The sequence below is a fragment of the Periophthalmus magnuspinnatus genome, chromosome 20 (genome assembly GCF_009829125.3).
Source record: "Periophthalmus magnuspinnatus isolate fPerMag1 chromosome 20, fPerMag1.2.pri, whole genome shotgun sequence".
Classification (NCBI taxonomy): Eukaryota; Metazoa; Chordata; class Actinopteri; order Gobiiformes; family Gobiidae; genus Periophthalmus; species Periophthalmus magnuspinnatus.
Genome location: NC_047145.1, coordinates 20,496,539 through 20,516,149, shown reverse-complemented (window position 1 = coordinate 20,516,149; position 19,611 = coordinate 20,496,539). Strand labels below are relative to the sequence as shown.

Below are 19,611 nucleotides of genomic sequence, written 5' to 3'. Positions count from 1 at the left end.
TAAGATAACAGACGAAATGTAATAATTGTTGTGAAAATAAAGAGTCGGGAAGAGGCAGGAGATTCTGGATGACTCTGGAAATTGGAATATAATTAGTACGGAGGTCTTGTGGTAGTTTTCAGGATATGTCCTCGTCTCGTTATGGTTCCGTTGTTGGGAGGGGCGTCACAGGTTGGGTTTTCCACAAAGATGTTTTAGTTTGGACCAAGTTCGTTCTAACAGATCCTCAACAATGTGGTAGCATTAAAGGTCCTATATGACACAAAATTGACTCTTGTGAACTTTTAGCCTTGTTATAACGCTGTTACCTCCTCAAAAACACACCTGGAGTTGTGTTTTGTTTCATCCACAAGCTCAAAATGCCCCGTTCCACCTTGTGATGTCATGAAGCGGTAGTTTTCAAGTTAGCAGCTACGTTTTACCTTTTGTTCAGTAGAGTCTGGCGATTCCAGGGCTGAAATTATCCAAATGATTCTAGTGAAGGCGTATGGGACAATAAACATGACAGAAGGCTACGGCTGTTGGACAAATATAAGCATTTACGACAGAGACTCTTGAAGCAAAATAGTCATAAAAATGAATACCGCATATATATATATATATTTTTGAGTATTGGTGTTGGGTTATAATGCCCATCACTACATGCAGTGGGGACATTGGTAAAAAGACGCTCTGTGCCTGCCTAAAGCCCAGGTAAAGCAGAAAAACACATCAGAGTCATTAAAATCGTATAAAAAATTGTAAAAAGAATGCACTTAACATAACAAGTACTTTAAACGTCTTATATTACGCAAAAGTGACTCTTGTGAGCTTTAAGTCATGTTATAACGCTGTTACCTCCCCAAAAACACACCTGGAGCTGTGTTTTGTTTCATTCACACATGTTTGAGCATAAACCGCACAAAGAAGTGGACTAAGTGAGTCTGACGTCACCCACAGCGTTCGGCTCCAGTCAAATAAACCTCATCGAGGCTAGAGCAGTTATAGGGGTGAATTTGGAGCTGAGGCTGTTTAAGGCTCTTCCTGTCTGCGCTGTTAGTTTAGCAGGGAGTGGGTGCTTAGCAAAGCTGTCAATCAAACCTGTTGCCAACGCTGGGGGGAGCGACCTCGGGGAGAGAAGGAGCATGATTTGTCTGTTATTAATGTTCAAATCTTGACTTACGGACACAATAGCGAAATAAAAATACCAAGATCATGTAAAATATGAACATTTAAAGATGAAAATGACGAGTCTGACAGCAGCAGTTACAGAGAGGGGCCACAGTTTAATGTAAAGTGAATTGGAGTCAATGGAGCCGGAAGCAGGTTAGGTATGTCCATTTATATATACAGTCTATGTGTTTGAGTAAGCCTTTATTTTTAGTCTGTCTACATCTCCAAAGCTCAAAATGCTCTGAATCTGTTATCCAAATGATTCTAATGAAGGTGTATGTATTTTCAAAACAGGGGAGCACTTCCTGTATCACCACATGACATCACAAGTTGGAATTTAACGTTTTCTGTTTGGGAAAAGAATGATGTTAACTGTACTTTTTGAGCTTTCTACCAAGTTATAACAGTGTACCCTCGTTTAAAACATGTCTGAAGTGGGATTTTTTTAATGATTCATGCATGTTTTAACCCTCATTATGGTTAGCTGCACGGCACTACGTCACTTTTCTGCCCGTTCTCCCACCACACGCCGCCTCCCCGCTCCACCCTCCCCTCGTAGAACGTCGAGCAGCAAAGGCACAAAAAACACTGAAACTAATTTAACTTATAAATAAAGAACTAACTTCAACTTTTTAATACTTTGTTTTCGGCAAATCTCGCATTTTCAACCCAACAAAAGGTGATCTAAATGCGATATGTTTTAGCAATACCCCAAAGCCCAGAGGTGTAATACTCCCTCCTTCACAAATCCATGGTAGTTATAGTTAAATTGTCTAGAAACACCAGCACAAGGTTCCAGGCTTTTTCTCAGAAGTGTGAAAAGAGCCAGAACTAATTCCTGGATATTTGCTTTGCCAATTTCCCAGATTGAGACCTTGTAATATTCCAGTTAATTTGCGAAGGAGGCTGTGTTTGGAATGAAAGCTTGAAGATTACCTCTGTGTACACTGAAGGAATAACCATTTGCTCTGCCCTCTCGTTCAGGAGTCAACCTCGCCAGTTTAGACAATTATATTCTTATTACTACCCCAGCAACTCATCAGACTCGAGCGCTTCCAGCATCGTGGGGTCAAGTGTGAACAGGGGTGAATGTTCCGTGAATACTCGCAGCTTGTGTCAACAAAAATTAGTTATGGAAATGTTGATTCATATTCCTTTGCTTGTTCCCGTTATGAATCACACATGGACTGTACGGCAGTAATGAGACGCCTTTGATTAGGTACAGAGCCAACAGTGGACGGTTGTGTGGAGAGAGGTACTTGTACAACTTGTAGTACATCCACACATACATGCATACTGTACACACATACGAATATTATGGATCATTTATTTTAGCGATTCATCAAACATTTTCAAATATTTAGCCACCAGACACAGCGACGTCATGGCTGTGTCACGTGGTCCTAGTTAGAAATCGATCAATATGGTTTTTTTTCATGGCTGATGTCGATACTGATTGTCCAGAATACAGAGCAACTGATGGGAAATTTTAAGCTGATATATTGGGACAATTTTGATTATTTTCTCCAAATTGTGTAACTTAAATTTACTACAAACTCACCCACAGTCTGTTTTTTAATCACAAACTTATAACAGAGCTGTGTAGTCATGTTTTATGCAGTTATCTCTTCATATCAGTGTTCATATACAGCTTTGTGTGCCGATATGCTAAAAAGTAAAGTCCTAGTATGAGTCCAGTTCAGTCCTGATTGTTTGTTTGGTCCTGGAAGTCCTGGTTTAGTCCTGGTCTAGTCCAGGTTTAGTTCCAGCTTTAGTTCCAGCTTTAGTTCCAGCTTTAGTTCCAGCTTTAGTTCCAGGTTTAATTCCAGCTTTAGTCCAGCTTTAGCTCCAGGTTTAGTTCCAGGTTTAGTTTAGTTCCAACTTTAGCTCCAGCTTTAGTTCCAGGTTTAGCTCCAGGTTTAGCTCCAGTTTGAGTTCCAGCTTTAGTTCCAGCTTTAGTTCCAGCTTTAGTTCCAGGTTTAGCTCCAGGTTTAGCTCCAGGTTTAGCTCCAGGTTTAGTTCCAGGTTTAGTTCCAGCTTTAGCTCCAACGTTAGCTTCAGGTTTAGTTCCAGGTTTAGCTCCAGGTTTAGCTCCAGCTTTAGTTCCAGGTTTAGCTCCAGCTTTAGCTCCAGCTTTAGTTCCAGGTTTAGCTCCAGGTTTAGTTTCAGGTTTAGTTCCAGCTTTAGTCCCAAGTTTAGTTCCAGTTTTAGCTCCAGGTTCAGCTCCAAGTTTAGCTCCAGGTTTAGCTCCAAGTTTAGCTCCAGGTTTAGCTCCAAGTTTAGCTCCAGGTTTAGCTCTAGCTTTAGTTCCAGCTTTAGCTCCAGGTTCAGCTCCATGTTTAGCTCCAGGTTTAGCTCTAGCTTTAGTTCCAGCTTTAGTTCCAGGTTTAGTTCCAGCTTTAGCTCCAGGTTCAGCTCCATGTTTAGCTCCAGGTTTAGCTCTAGCTTTAGTTCCAGCTTTAGTTCCAGGTTTAGTTCCAGCTTTAGCTCCAGGTTCAGCTCCATGTTTAGCTCCAGGTTTAGCTCTAGCTTTAGTTCCAGGTTTAGTTCCAGCTTTAGTTCCAGCTTTAGTTCCAGCTTTAGTTCCAGGTTTAGCTCCAGGTTCAGCTCCAGCTTTAGCTCCAGCTTTAGTCCCACGTTTAGTCCCGTTCTTCTTGCGGTGCCAGTGTGAAGTACCCTTTGACATCTCGTACATCTCAGGACAGTGTATTTACAGCATGTGATTTATAGGATCTCATTAATTAACCTGATGTTTACTTGGCAGTGGAGTCAATCACTATTCAATCTGTTTTTGTTTTTTTTTTTTGTTTCCTGTAAATATGTATTCCCTCCTCACTGTGATCTGAGCGCGTCTTATTTCTTCTGTGGTACAGCTCAGTTACATATCGTACGTTGCTATCTGTTTAAGCGCCCTCTTGGGACAATAGCACTAAGATCCCATTCTCCTTTGGACTTTAGTGCAGTCTTGCATGAACTCAGCACTATTGACTTTACCTTTAATTAACACCCTCCAAAGGCATTAGCGTCTAAGAGTTGTACGTCTTGCAGCGCGGCCTTTCTGTGCACAGGGCTCAGTCTTCCACGAGGCTGCAGATGCTAGCGCTGGTGAATTGTATATCCTGTTTGCCCGAAAAGGGATCCTGACCTTTAAGCCTAGTTGCTCGCTGGAAATGAGGCAATGAATACTTGTTATTGGACCCAGCGGGACTTAAGTTCTTTTGGTAATGGGCACAAAGTACAAAACAATGCTTGGGCCAGAGATTTATAACAACAATGAAAGAAACATTAAGAGCAATTTAGAGAAAAGGCGAGGCTGTTGGTTAACAAAATGAGTTTAGGTTAAATGAATCTGTTCCTAATAAATAATCGCGCCCCGTCTAAATATTGCATTTATCTTGCGTCGCCGTGTCGGTGCGGACCAGCTGCGGCGACACCTGCACATTACAGCCATCTGAAAATCCACCCGAGCGGAAGTCCTCCTGCTAAAATAAAACTCCGACGGTACTTGCCCACACGCACTTAAACCACAACAGCTCTCACAGTTTCACTTTTGTTTCTAAACGCCTTGTTGCCGTGCGCTTAGGAAATTAGAGATGATTCACAGGTGTGTTGTCAAATATAACCACATCGGTGCCCGGATCCCGCTGGGTTAAACCTGAAATGTGGCTTATTATCAGAGATGGCGATGTGTCTGTAGCCGCACTTGTCCCGGGGCAGACGAGGTGAGATGAGGCGACCGATCAGCACCTTTTGGATTCTTTTACCTCGACCGAAAACATCTTTTACATGCCGCTTTATAGCCTAGCGGGTTTAAACTGCACTTTACTCGGATCTGCACGAGATTGAGTCCAGGTTCTGTTTGTTTGGTGAATGTCTCTCCCTACTCCTCACCCCCGTTTATACTTAAAACGCCCATATTATGCTATTTTCTGTTCTGTGTTATAATGTTGTTTCCTCGTCACAAACATCCCTGGAGTTTTGTTTCATTCACTCATGTTTAACCCTGCATATTTAGGTTGAGGTCTCTCAAACTGAAAACACTCTGTTCCACTTTGTGACGTCATCATGCGGTAATACAGGAAGTGCTCCACTGTGTTTTTAAACTCCACGCACCTTCACTAGAATCATTTGGATGATTTCAGCCCTGGAATTGCTCATCTCTACTGAACTAAAAGTAAAAAAAACGAGCTGTTATCTAGAAAACTACCACTGCATGACATCACAAAGTGGAACGGAGCATTGTGAGCTTTGGAGATGTAGACAGACTAATAATAAAGGGGTGAGGAAACAACATTATAACGTGACTAAAAGCTCGCAACAGTCCATTTTGCGTAATATAGGACGTTAAAAGCCAAATGGGCCAAAACTTTTCAAACTCTTCCTTTTTTTAAGCCAATTACCATGAATCTGTGAATAATCGTCTACTTATGTCCAGTAGAACTTACTTTAAAGTTCTTAGACTCACTGTATAACTAAACCTCAGGTGTATTTCCCCATTAACCTCCTTTCCTGATAAACATGGGGATCTAATACACCTCTAAGAATGCCTGCTTTGCTCCTTTCCGCCCGATACATTGACTTTTCACAGGTCGTCAATGGTTACACTGCTCGTATAGCTGTTATATGCACTATATAGGACCCGGGGTGTGCGGTCCTCGTCTTTCTGAGCGTTTTAAACCCGCGCCATCTTTACACAGCGTTTCTAACCCATTCATTGATGTCATGACTCTGGTAGTAGTGGTTATTTGCTGCGTTGAAAATCACAGCGATCCGAAATGTCAAAATAGCTGCTTTTACATCGTATTTATTTCTGTTAGAGGAAATGCTTACCTCTTATCACAGATGTGCCACTGTGATCTGCAAAGTCAATCCAGTTTTTATATGCGTCATGATAAAACGGCTTATAGATGCATTTTTAGGGGTGCTGAGTAAATGTATACCCTGTCCTTCCCTCATTTCTTCTCCAGTCCCTTTTACCGTGCAGGTAAAACGAGCTCAACAGTCACGATAAGTCCGACAGTTTTTGCATTTATACATGTTTTAAATGGACTTTCAGAGCTTTGAACCATGTGACGTTATTGTTTTCTTCTAATTTACCCTCACCAAGTTATTTTTGGAGTGATTTGTGCATGTTTGAGCAATAGACGTAGTTTAAATCTGTCAACTGGACAAATCGCTGTAGGAGTGAAGACGTTTCGCTTCTCATCCAAACCGCTTCTTCAGTTTTGGATGGAGTTATAGATGGAGGAGAGATTAAGGCCCCCATTCCCCATATTTAAGGAAAAATAGCTTATTTAATTCCTCTCTCAAACCATTTCTTTTCTCTGGCTCAGATCTGAACCTCACTCTCTTCAAAGGAGTGATTAGTGGCTTTGAGATGGAGATGCACATCAGACTGGGGTCCTGAGCTGCTCTTGTGACGGTGTTGGTAGATTCTCTTATGGAGTAGCTGTTTAGTTTCTCCGGTGTAACTCTCACTGCACTCTTTTTTTTTTTTTTACACTGAATGGAGTAGACCACATTACTTTGTTTATGGCTCGTGGTTTTGTCCTTTGGCTGAACCAGTTTTTGTCTTAAAGTATTTGTAGGTTTAAAAAAGACGGGAATCTCACACTGTCTGAAAATTCTCTGAAGTTTCCTTTCCCGCTGTGTAAGGAATAGTTACAGCTTTTCCTTCTGGGTTCAGATTCCCTGTTGTTCCCTCTTACCCTCCCTTCAGACAGATATAAGGCAGTGTCCACCAGCAGCGAAACGTCTTCACTCCTACAACGATTTGTCCAGCTGACAGATTTAAACTTCGTCTTTTGCTACGGATCAGACCTGGACGACTGATGGATTACACAGACATGTTTGAGCGATCTTTAATTGCTTATTTTCAAGATGCCATTTTGCCGATCAATCCCCGTTTTCACCTCCATTGTGACGTACTTCCTTCGTTCTTCATTTTTATTTTCTTCATCAGTGATACTCGTAGGATTCGGCAAAAAAAATCTGCTACTCGTGACGTTAGCTCTCATTGGGCACCGCGGTCGTCAACGCACTTGTTTCTTTTATGATCAATTAACTAAAACTGGGAATCACAACAAAAATCTGGGTTTGTAGCAGTAAGTAAGAGCGGGCGGAATGGAGTGGATAGGGTCCGAAAGGGTCAACTTGTACTTGGACTTGTTTCTTTTATTAAGTCGTTTTAGATGAATATCGTGATTTAAAACATAATAGTCCACGGGTGTCATACATCATAACTATAGAGCAGACACAAGCACAATAGGTCTTCTTTAAAGTGCGTCGTCTCTTTGTAGCAGTCAACATCACAGGGTCTCCATTGCTTGTTATCCATAGCATCTATTAAAGCCCCTGCCTTCACCATTTAATCCAGTCCTGCATCTCCCTTGTTATTGCTCCCTCAATCTTACCGTCGCTATCCATATATCTGCCTCTTTCCAATTTGCGGTAGCAGACTACAAAGTGGATCTAAAGGCTAGACTCATTATGTTCTGGATTGTCTGGTCTTTGCATGTTGGTTTTTACGGCCGTCCGTCTGGTTTTGGTTCATATTATCGCTAAAAGCTGTTCCAGGTACTGTGAAGGGAGTAAATTGCGATGACAGCGGAAGGTAGAAAACTCCAAAGTGCAGGCTTGGACAAGGTTAACTGTGTTATCTTCCCCTTTCCCAAGTCAAGGTGTGTGTACATGAAGTGGCTCTGGGCGTTGGCACAGCAGACAGCGGGTGCAATGGAGCGTGATCCTGTTTGTTTTCCCTCGTGCGCACTTTGTATGTTCTTTCCTCTGAATCACTTCACTGATTCATAAGTGTCTTGTTTTTATTCGCCAGTGTTGGTATAATAGGGTGGGTGCGGCTTTCTCCTTGCAGCGTTGTGTATTTTAATTATTTACCAGTATCTAAAAAATATTAACCAGTACAAATAGAATAAAATGAGCCATACTTTCAAATGAGGTGTGTGTTTGTGTTTTGTTTCATCGTTTCACGCATGTTTAACACAAACCCTGCAGATTTAAGCTGTAGTTCTTCTCTCAAATTGAAAACACTCTGTTCCACCTTGTGATGTCATCATGTGGTGATACAGGAAGTGCTCCACTGTGTTTTTAAGCACCTTCACTAGAATAATTTGGATAAGAAATTCAGAACATTTTAAGCCTTGGAGATGTAGACAGACTAATAATAAAGGATTACTCAAACACATAGACTGTATATATAAATGGACAAAGCTAACATGCTAGCCGCCGTCTTCCAAATAAAAAAGTGAGCATGTGTGTGGTTCCAGCGGTTTCAACTCTTTACTTTCGAAAACTCTCCCCTCTCTCTGTAACTGCTGCTGTCAGACTCGTCATTTTCATCTTTAAATGTTCATATTTTACATGATCTTGGTATTTTTATTTCGCTATTGTGTCCGTAACTCAGCATTTGAACATTAATAACAGACAAATCATGCTCCTTCTCTCCCCGAGGTCGCTCCCCCCAGCGTTGGCAACAGGTTTGATTGACAGCTTTGCTAAGCACCCACTCCCTGCTAAACTAACAGCGCAGACAGGAAGAGCCTTAAACAGCCTCAGCTCCAAATTCACCCCTATAACTGCTCTAGCGTCGATGAGGTTTATTTGACTGGAGCCGAACGCTGTGGGTGACGTCAGACTCACTTAGTCCACTTCTTTGTCCAGTTTATGCTCAAACATGTGTGAATGAAACAAAACACAGCTCCAGGTGTGTTTTTGGGGAGGTAACAGCATTATAACATGACTTAAAGCTCACAAGAGTCAATTTTGTGTAATATAAGACGTTTAAAGGACTTGTTATGTTAAGTGCATTCTTTTTACAATTTTTTATACGATTTTAATGACTCTGATGTGTTTTTCTGCTTTACCTGGGCTTTAGGCAGGCACAGAACGTCTTTTTACCAATGTCCCAACTGCATGTAGTGATGGGCATTATAACCCAACACCAATACTCAAAAATATATATATATGCGGTATTCATTTTTATGACTATTTTGCTTCAAGAGTCTCTGTCGTAAATGCTTGTTTTTCCAACAGCCGTAGCCTTCTGTCATGTTTATTGTTCTGTAGATGCCACCGAGCTGTCAAACCAACATCGCCCAAGAGAAAGGTAATCATTTCTCAGCTATTCCATCAAGGGCTTTACTTTAGTACCAACAATTATTTTTTCAGGGATGGCTAAACATGCGGAAAATGAAAGTTCTCTCGCAGAATTAAACCTCCTCAAGAGTTAAGTCGTCTGTGTCATTGAAATGCTGCACACTGAATATTATGGAGTAAATACACCTTAAACCAAAACGGAGAGGAATGAGAAAGATCGTAGTTGTTACTCTGGCCCCAGAAGAGCTCGAGTCTCGAATGGAGGTTTTGAAATGTTATAGCTTAAGAGGAGGTTTAGTCCATTCCTATAGGGGCTTTGTGGTTAGAGCAGCAAACCATGTCTGTTTTGCTCTGCTTCCCTTTTGTCCCTACTGTCTCGTTTAATTTCCAGCCTCACGTTCTAACAATACGTAGTGTTATTTAAGCAGACATATTTCATTAATCTCTGTGTTACCCTGTCAGAGGTAAACCAAATGCTAGAGCTAATGATTTGACACAAATACAAGCCGTACGGCAACGATTAAAGGGGCTGTATACCTGACTTTTATTTTCTTCTAGCTCAGGAAAGTGCCTTTTACGCCATAGAGGTTATTGTAAAAAATAAATGAATCAATAAAACAAGGTGAGACTGACTGATATCGCCTATCCATTTCAAAAGGTTATATTGTCAGATGAGGGCGATTAGGAAATGCCAGGAAATGAAATTGTGTCCAATCAGAGATGTAGTTGGATGAGAACCATTTATAAACAACTGTCTGTGGCTAGATCGGAGAGTAGTTTTTCTGTTTTTTTCAACATGAGAGTAAGAGGGCGGGGCTAGTCAGTTCATTCAGAAATACACTGCCTGGCCAAAAAAAATGTCAGCACCAAAAATGTCACAAGATTTATTCCCATCCAGTTTGTTAATTTCTCACCAAGATGTTGCATTGATGATGGTCGACTCTGACGCTGCACAAAGCTTCTCCAGCACATCGCAAAGATTCTCAATGGGGTTAAGGTCTGGACTCTGTGGTGGACAATCCATGTGTGAAAATGACGTCTCATGCTCCTGATCCACTCTGTCACAATTTGAGCCCGATGAATCCTGGCATTGTCATCTTGGAATATGCCCGTGTCATCAGGGAAGAAAAAATCCATTGATGGAATAACCTGGTCATTCAGTTTATTCAGGTGTCAGCTGACCTCATTCTGCTGAACCTAGACCGGACCAACTGCAGCAACACCAACATATTTGCTTAGTTAAATCCAGGTGGCAACTTGTTTTTTTGGGCCAGACATCACTGAGTTTAGTTTCAAGTTGACCAAAATCTGATTGATATCTGATTTCTAGAGCTTTAAAATGACTTAAACGATGGCGGCCATGATCAGAAAGAAATCAGAGCGTGCATGTAACCACAGCCGCTGTTGTACAAAGCCACTAGGTGTGATCGTTTTGAAGCCTTTAGAGCTACACATGGCTAAAACCTCTCTTCTCTATCATTGCTAACTAAAGAAAAAGCAAAAAAAGACAAAAACATAACAGCTTCATGTTTAAGTATGTCAAAAAATGTCACTTTTTCTATATTTTTATCTAATCTCTACATTTATGCAGCTTCCTCTTTCTGATTCAGCAAAGACATATTTGATTTACAGCAGGCTACAAACTGGACAAGTCCCACCCCTTTCTCTCCTCTTCCTTGGTTCTTTCTCTCTTTCTGTCTCTACCTGGTCTCTGCAGAGTAGTCCCTGTGGTAGTAGATCAGAGAGTCTTTAAACTTTGCATACTTTTTACCTGATCCATTTATCTATGCCACCATCACATCTTGTTCTCATCAGCTTAATAAAACCTTCAACGTTCCTGCGCCACTGCCTTCTTCTTACTGACGGTGTCATCATCTTTATATTAACATCATTATCAGCATGTTCCTTGCACACTTTCAGTACCACCTTGCCCCTCGCTTGTAGTGCCAGTCCAATATGAACTAATGAGAATAGCAGGTGCAGGAGCTAATCACTGTTTTATTAGTTTTTCCTCCCTCTTGCGTCACCTCGCTGATTGCAGTCTCGCTCACAAACATGGAGCTGAAGTATTAACATCCACACACTCAGAGGAGGCAGCGCCCGCGGAGGCTTGAGTCACATCAAGGTGAGCTGTATAAGCCCACTGCGAAATGATAAAGAATGGTTGCAGTTAGCCAGGAGCCAAGCATAATAAAATATGAAGGTATTTGGTGGAAAGTACCTCAAAGCAGGAAAGTGTGGGTCAGAGACAGATGACGACGCAACAGTCAAGTAGTTATTATTTAATTGTTTAGTCAAAACCATAGACTGTATATACAAATGGGCAATAGCTAACCTGCTAGCCGTGGCGTTTCAAATAGAAAGTGACCATGGGCGCACTTCCAGCTCCATCGACTCTGGCTCCAATTCACTTTATATTAAAAAACTGTGGCACGTCTCTGTAACTGCTGCTGTCAGACTCGTCATTTTGGCTTTAAAGTGTTCGTATTAACCCGCTCTACATGATCCTGGTGTTTATTTCTGTTCTTTTTCAGCAGTTTAACAATGTTTATTTACAGATTTAAATGTGCAAAAGAAGGTCGATTGATCAGATAATTGAGAGCGGTAGTCCTTGAGTAGATCGTGGGCAGCGGGGTCAGACACGAGGTGAGCTGGGTCGGAGGGTGTGAGGTTCGTACCGGTTGAGGAGAGCTGGGTCGGAGACAGAGGAGCTGTGCGGGTCCAGGGAGCGGGATCTGATAAGCAAAAACATCCAACTTTAAAAGAGTAGCAAAAGCAAACGGACTGAGCCTAGCAGAGTTGTGCGATGTCAGTGTCAGGTCCTGGGTCCCTTTGTCCTCCCCAGGTCCGGCTTATTTAATAATTAGTTGCAGGTGTGTGTGGGAGGAACCTGAATCTCCGCCCACAGAACACAAAGCAGACTGGGATCTTGACAATTTCGCTATTGTGTACGTAAGTTAAGATATGAACATTAATAACAGACAAATCAGGGCAGGAAAGGGCGTTACCTTCAACCGCCTCACTCCATATTGGCTCTTTGGTTGCTATGATACTCAGCTCCAAATTGGCCGCTATAACCGCTCTAGCCTCGATGAGCTTCATTTGACTGGAGCTGAACGCTGTGGGTGACATCGCGCTCTCTTAGTTCACTTCTTTGTTCAGTCTGTGGTCAAAGCGTAGTCAACTTCTGTGTTCAGTTGGTGGCTTGTGAGCACTGCCATGGAGTAATCCGCCTTCTTAAATATATAATTCCTTAACATTTATTAATAATTTGCTCGAAATTACTGGGGGATTACACTAATTCAATCACGGAATTATCCCTGTGTCATTATAGTGACAGTGACAGTTTAGTTGCTGTCTAAAAATTGAGTGTCCTATATTAGACAAAATGGACTCTTGTGAGCTTTAAGCCATGTTATAACGCTGTTAGCTCATTAAAAACATGCCTGGAGTTGTGTTTTGCTTCATTCACACGTGTTTGATTAACCCTGGATTACTGGGCTGTCTGCATCTCCAAAGCTCAAGATGCTTCATTCCACCTTGTGATGTCATGAAGCGGTAGTTTTCAAGTTAACAACTACATTTTACCTTTTGCTCACTTGATATCGGCACTTCCAGGGCTGAAATCCAAATCCAAATGATTCTAGTGAAGGTGTGTGGAGTTTAAAAACAGTGGAGCACTTCCTGTATTACCTCATGACATCACATGGTGGAACAGAGCGTTTTCTGTCAGCCTAAATATGAAGGATTTGTGCGTTAAACATGTGTGAATGAAACAAAACACAACTCCAGGTCTGTTTATGATGAGGAAATATTTTAACAGATCAGAAAACAGCATAACATTTGCTCTTTAACATGACTTTATTTGTAATTCCTCTTCTTTTTTTTCCCCCTGTATTTTAACACCAACAACCTTTGTGTCTGCGTCATTGATTCAGTTGTAGCTGTTGCCGGGTAGAACTCAACCAGAGCCACTTTCGCCGTCAAATATCAGTAATTTGCTTGAATAAATCTGTCATTTTTACTGATTTAACGTGTGATTAGATGAGTGGATTGTGGTCACGTGACTCCGCTGTTTTACCAAATGATGTAAAATTATTATGTGGTAATTGTGACTAAATGTGCTTCATTCACACGTGTTGACTATTTTCGGAGGCCCTCATGCACCAAATGGCAGATTTTTATCACCGTTGGCGATGACATGACAGGAGTATTCTGGGTAAACTGGGCACGGGCCTTACACACACTTCACAATATGACAGTGTATATGAGGGCTGAGTCACACACACTCACACACACGGCCTGTATTCTCATTAACATCATCAGAAATAGCTCACCTTTCTGGTTTGTGGATCAGAGCCCACTGTCTCTACGGTGATTACATCTTAGCTTGAAAATCAGAAGACAATGGGGCGGTAATTTCTTGGCGAGCTCTTGTTCATCTCCAAGTCTAATCCAGGGCTGAGCATTGATTGGCTAAGTGTAGTGGATGGGCTTTTGATTGGTCCATTTGTTCACTTGTGTCATGGCTGAAGTTTAAGCAGCTCTTCGTCTTATAAGATCTTTCAGTTGATGGTGTTCGCCTCGTCCTTGGGATTCTGGGTAGAGATGGCTCATGGTTACAAGTCAAAACTGACCTGTTCAGATAATCCCACTCCACGCAACCACAAACCAACATCTAGTTTTGTATTGTATAGTGTGTTTTCATCACTCACCTTTTTAGGTTTTTAATTTCTAGACTGTGTCCTTGGGTGTTTTTCTGTATAAGAAACAAATAAGTTCAGTTGTCCCTCGCTATATCGTGGTTCACCTTTTGCGGTCTCACTGTTTCGTGGATTTTTTTTAGTGCAATTTTCATGCTTTGAACGTGCATTGTGTTGTGCGTCCCGATTGGCTGTTGGACTGTAGACCATTGTCCATCAGTCTCCTCCGTGCCGTGTCTCCTGTCCAGTACAGAATGTGTTCAGACAAATTTACATAAACGTTGGATCGCAGTGTGACTCTGAAGTGCTGTACGTTTGCAATTTGTTTTCTCCCTGACAAAACCCACAATGTCGATGAAACGTTCTGCACCGACAAAGACGCCTACGAAGGTTTGAACTTTGAGAGAGTTTAAACGAGAGAGAAATGTGAGAAAATGTTAACGCCTGTGTGAGAAAAGTGTATAAAGTGTGTGGTGAGGGGTTTTACAGCAAAAAACATAGAGAATAATTGTAAAAAATAAAGCTGACGGAACCGGAAGCGCGCCCATATAAGGAACGCGGTGGCTAGCGCTGTGTCCACTTATATATACACTCTATGAAAAGCCCATATAAAACATTAAAAACAGGAGTATAAACGTCCGTCACCAGATTATTAAATTGTGATTGTGGCACTAAAGTCTCCAATTTTGCGTGTCCTTGAAATATATTCCATTTTTGTGACGCAAAACAGCCAAAAGTCCTTTTTTCCATTTCAGTTCTGGTGCAGCGAGCCGTTAGCTTTATTCTGTCAGTGTTTCTGTATCAATGATTAAAAAGCAGGTGAGATATTTCAGCAGTTCAACAAAAAGCGCTTATAAATAAAATGTATTACTATTATTATTAGCATTAGCATTAGCATCATTATTATTCACCACCTGTGCAGAGTTGGTGCACCGTGTTAGTCTGAGCTCCACAGATGGACTTTTGGACGTGACGTGGACAGTTCAGTCTTAATAAATGTGGCATTCGATGTATTATAATGTTGTAGGTCACCTCAGTTTCTATCGGCCTTTCTAATGAGCGCTTGACTGAGAGCATGTTTCACTGGCCTATTGTTCGGCTGTGTAAACATCCCATAATTGCACTGCGTAACAGGGGAATAGTGCCACCGGGTTGAAAATTACCGATCAGCAAATGTGGGGTAATAGCTGTGAGAATGAGTGTTTTGTGCACCTTGTTGTGGCAGCGATATTATGAGTGTTCCTTTTGTAGATTGAATTATAGAGGAACAAATATTCAGATATGTACATAATATACAAGCCGCACGATCTATACGTAGGCATGTCCTTGTGTGTGTGCGTGAAGTCCACACCTGTACGTCAGCGTAATGCCCCGTTCGATTAGGTCCAGTTCTGTGTGTTCAGCCGATACCAGGTACAAGAGCAGGCATTTGTGTTTCCCTTACTACGGCAATTCTGCGCGTGGCCCCGCACATTAATGTTCCCCTTCACCAGCCCAGCGTTTGTCAGGACTGTGCAAAGACGTGGACCGAGGGAGCGTGACGTCACCCACAGCGTTCGGCTACAGTCAAATGACGCTAATCGAGGCTAGAGCAGTTATAGTGGTGAATTTGGAGCACAGTTACATATTTACAATTCTGACAGTGAGTATCATAGCAACCAAAGAGCCAATCAGGAGTGAGACTGTTGAGGGTAACGCTCCTTTCCACCCGCACGGCTGTTTTACCAGGGATCACCTAGCAACGCTGTCAGTCAAACCTGTTGCTAACGCTAGCTGGAGCAACCTTGGGGAAAGGGGGCGTCTGATTTGTCTGTTATTAATGTTCAGATCTTGATTTACAGACACAATAGTAAAATAAAAGCACCAGGATCATGTAGAGCGGGTTAATACGAACGTTTAAGACCAAAATGATGAGTCTGACAGCAGCTAACCATGCTCACTTCCTATTTGGAACACAGCAGCTAGAAGGTTAGCCATGTCCATTTATACGCTGCCTAGCCAAAAAAAAAAAGTCGCCACCTGGATTTAACTAAGCAAATATGTTGGTCTTGCTGCAGTTGGTCCGGTCGAGGTTCAGCAGAATAAGGTCAGCTGACACCTGAATAAACTGAATGACCAGGTTATTCCATCAATGGATTTGTTCTTCCCTGATGGCACGGGCATATTCCAAGATGACAATGCAGGATTCATCGGGCTCAAATTGTGACAGAGTGGATCAGGAGCATGAGACGTCATTTTCACACATGGATTGTCCACCACAGAGTCCAGACCTTAACCCCATTGAGAATCTTTGGGATGAGCTGGAGAAGCTGCAGCGTCAGACTCGACCATCATCAATGCAACATCTTGGAGAAAATTTAACGCAACACTGGATGGAAATAAAGTTTGTGATGTTGCAGAAGCGAAATGCGACGTAATCAAAGCTAAAGGCGGAACAATCAAATATTAGAGTGTGTGACCTTTTTTATCCTGTTTTCCTATACAGTGGACCACTAGTTTCCAGACTGTAGTATACACACACCTTCTTCAAAAGTACTGTTGCTTTGATTTATTGTGCTGTTGTGGTTGGTTTCTTATTACTTTTTTCTTATTGTGTCTTTATTTTGACATGTTTACTACAGTCCATTACCCTACATCAAACACAACACGACTTAAGTGGTTCTAGCTGTGAAACTTGAAGAACCTTTAAGCATTGTTTACAGCATTTAAACATTATTTTAGTTTGATGATTAATTAAGAAACCTCTTGTGGTCAAAGTAACAAGATACATTCGCATTTGGCTTTTACCAAAACACTTTATAATTAAGTCGTCAATTGCAGTAATGTGGGTGTTTAAGGTTAAAACCAGTTGCCCTGTACATTTCTTTTGCTTATTCTAACTTCGAATCACCAGTGGAACTCCCATTGTCTCAGTATCTCTCACTGGGATCAATTAATCTGCAGAATTACCAGAGGTTTTTATTTAACTAATATTGGAATTGCAGTGCTGTCCAAATGTCTAAAGATACGAGAGTCTCCACTGGATCTGACATATTTTGCATAATTATTCCTCCAACAACCTCAAGGTCTGCGAGCATAATAGATGAAGCCGATTTGCAAAAAAACATTAGCTTGATTCGAAGACTTTTAATTTCCTTTTATTCAACAGACAGTCTGAAACAATATTTGTGTTTCAAATCCAATTGTCTAGTTCGAAATGTTGAAAAAGAACGTTACTAGCTCCATTTCCCCAGACTTTCTATCTTCTTAATCAGTGTTTTGTCCACATTTATTCAACCTTGTGAGCTCACTATTCAAAGTTGGAGCCCTCCACAGAGAAATACTATCGATTTGCTTTTGTCCCCGCACTTAGGCCACGGGCTGCGAGTTCGGAGGGAGAGTATAAAACCGGAGTGATATGTGTAGACCAAGGCGGGTAGGTGACACAATAAAAAACTTGTGGCCTCTCCTGGTGCTCGCAATGGAGTGATGAGGTGCAGGGGAGGGGTGATCTAGTCCTCCGCCCGCTCGATCCATCATAGGCCCACTGTTTGCACCGGCCAACCCTCCTCCGCCAAGCACTACCCATCTGTCTCTTTCCCAGGCTTTACCTTAACTGTGCAAAAAACTGGACGTACGGATCGGCTCGTGTGTTGGTCAGAGGAGAGAAAAGTCTGTCAAAAGTCTGTTCTGCTCGATACTCAATAGGGTGGAGGGATTAAACGAGTGTTTTTAAACTCCATACACCTTCACTAGAATCATTTGGAACATTTCAGACCTGAAATTGCCCAAACTCTACAGAACTAAAAGGTAAAAGGAGCTGTTAACATGAAAGCTATCACTGTATTACATCACAAGGTGGAACAGAGCATTTTGAGCTTTGGAGATGTTAGACTAATAGTAAAGGGTTATTCATGTTAACAACACGCGTGAATGAAGCAAAAAACAACTCCAGGTCTGTTTTTGATGAGGTAACAACATTATAACATGGTTTAAAGTTCACAAGAGTCACTTTTACATAATCTAGGACCTTTAAACTATTTGAATAAGTTTGAGAGTCATTTCTACTTAACCCTAATCAGTTGTGGAATGTAGCAAAGTTCTACCCGGCAACAGCTTCAATACAAATTTTAGGTGTCTTTACTTAAGTAGATTTGAACCTGGATATGTTTTACTTTTACTTCACTACATTTGAGAGCAGTATCTGTACTTTCTACTCCACTACATTTTTGTATTTTTTTATTTGTCTGAGACCTGCTGAAAAGTCCAAGGGTTTATTTTTTAACACAATTTGAGCAAAAGAAAATATACAAATAAAACAGAAAAAAAAGACTGATTTCTGTTTAACAAAATTTATCACAAATCTTTATCGAAATCAAACTTTGGACGCTTTATAAGAGCTAAAAATATGAGCGAAATACGTTTTACTCGTTAAGTACGTTTTTAAATTGGTACTTTAATACTTTTATTTCAATTGAGTTTTTCATGTGATACTTTTACTTGAATATTTTTTTTGCTATGCTATCTGTACGTTTACTTAAGTAACAAAATTTAGTACTTCTTCCACCACTGACCCTAATCCTCTGTCAGTAAAAGCTTGTGGTTTGGAGGGAAACATATTTTATCTGAATTGTCATTGATTAAAGTCTCTATTCTGGAAGTTAATATTGAAATATTTTTTTTACGCATTTTGCATTAAACAAAATCATGTCAAACTATATATTTTTTGTCTCATATTTCCATCTTTACTATTACAAGTGCTACTGAATAACTACTACTACTATTACTACACTTACTACTACTACTACTACTACTACTACACTTACCACTACCACTACTACTACTACTACTACTACTACTACTATAGGTCTGAAATTCTACCTGATTCAGACCTGTTTAGTCCAGGTCTGAATCAGGTAGAATTTGCTAAAATACTAACACTGAGTTTGTAGTAGAAATAGTATTTACTCATACTACTTTTCCTTTTTTTTCCTATTTCTACTAATTATTACAACCCAGAACTGAAGTTTCATGACTTACTAGTATAAGATCCTTCTTTTGTTTGAATAAAAAACTAATTATAACATTTTTTTAAGCGATTTCTGGTTCTGGTTTTCACAGACAACACAATTAATCCCACTATTACTGCAGCAACTGTTAATATTCTTCATACAGCTTCAACTTTTCTTCAATAATTATTTGCTATTCCTAGTTTTCTTGGGTGTTTTTTTTAAACCAGAATCAAGTTATTTCTGGTAACCTTGGTGAATTTCTCTCCCACAGATATATTTTTTTTCTATTTGTACATGTTTTAAAGCCAAATTCATGCTCACTTCCTGTTTGAAACGCGGCGATTAGCAGGTTAGCTTCGTGTATTTACATTTACAGTCTGTGATTACACTGTACATTTAGGTGTTATCTAGTTTAGTTTCCATATACATCAAAGCTTAATGAATGTTTTTCTTTGCAAAGACTATATCAACAGTCTCAACTATTTCCCCGATAGGATCTAAACAAAGCTGTACTTTTAATTAAAGAGACCGGGGCACGGCTCTAATAGCCACTGTTTGTTCATCTTCGCCTGAAACTGCTGCTATCGGTGGAAATGCTGAAGTCTTTTCTTTGTATTGACTTTACCCTGACTAATTGACTTCACCTTGGGGCA

The 19,611-nt window shown here is 40.8% G+C and overlaps 1 protein-coding gene across 1 annotated transcript in view; it reads left to right on the top strand.

Annotated features, from left to right (window-relative positions):
* Nucleotides 1-19,611, top strand: part of ctnnd2a (catenin (cadherin-associated protein), delta 2a) — a 385,529-nt gene that overhangs the window by 234,665 nt on the left and 131,253 nt on the right. The gene's annotated exons all lie outside the window — the stretch shown is intronic.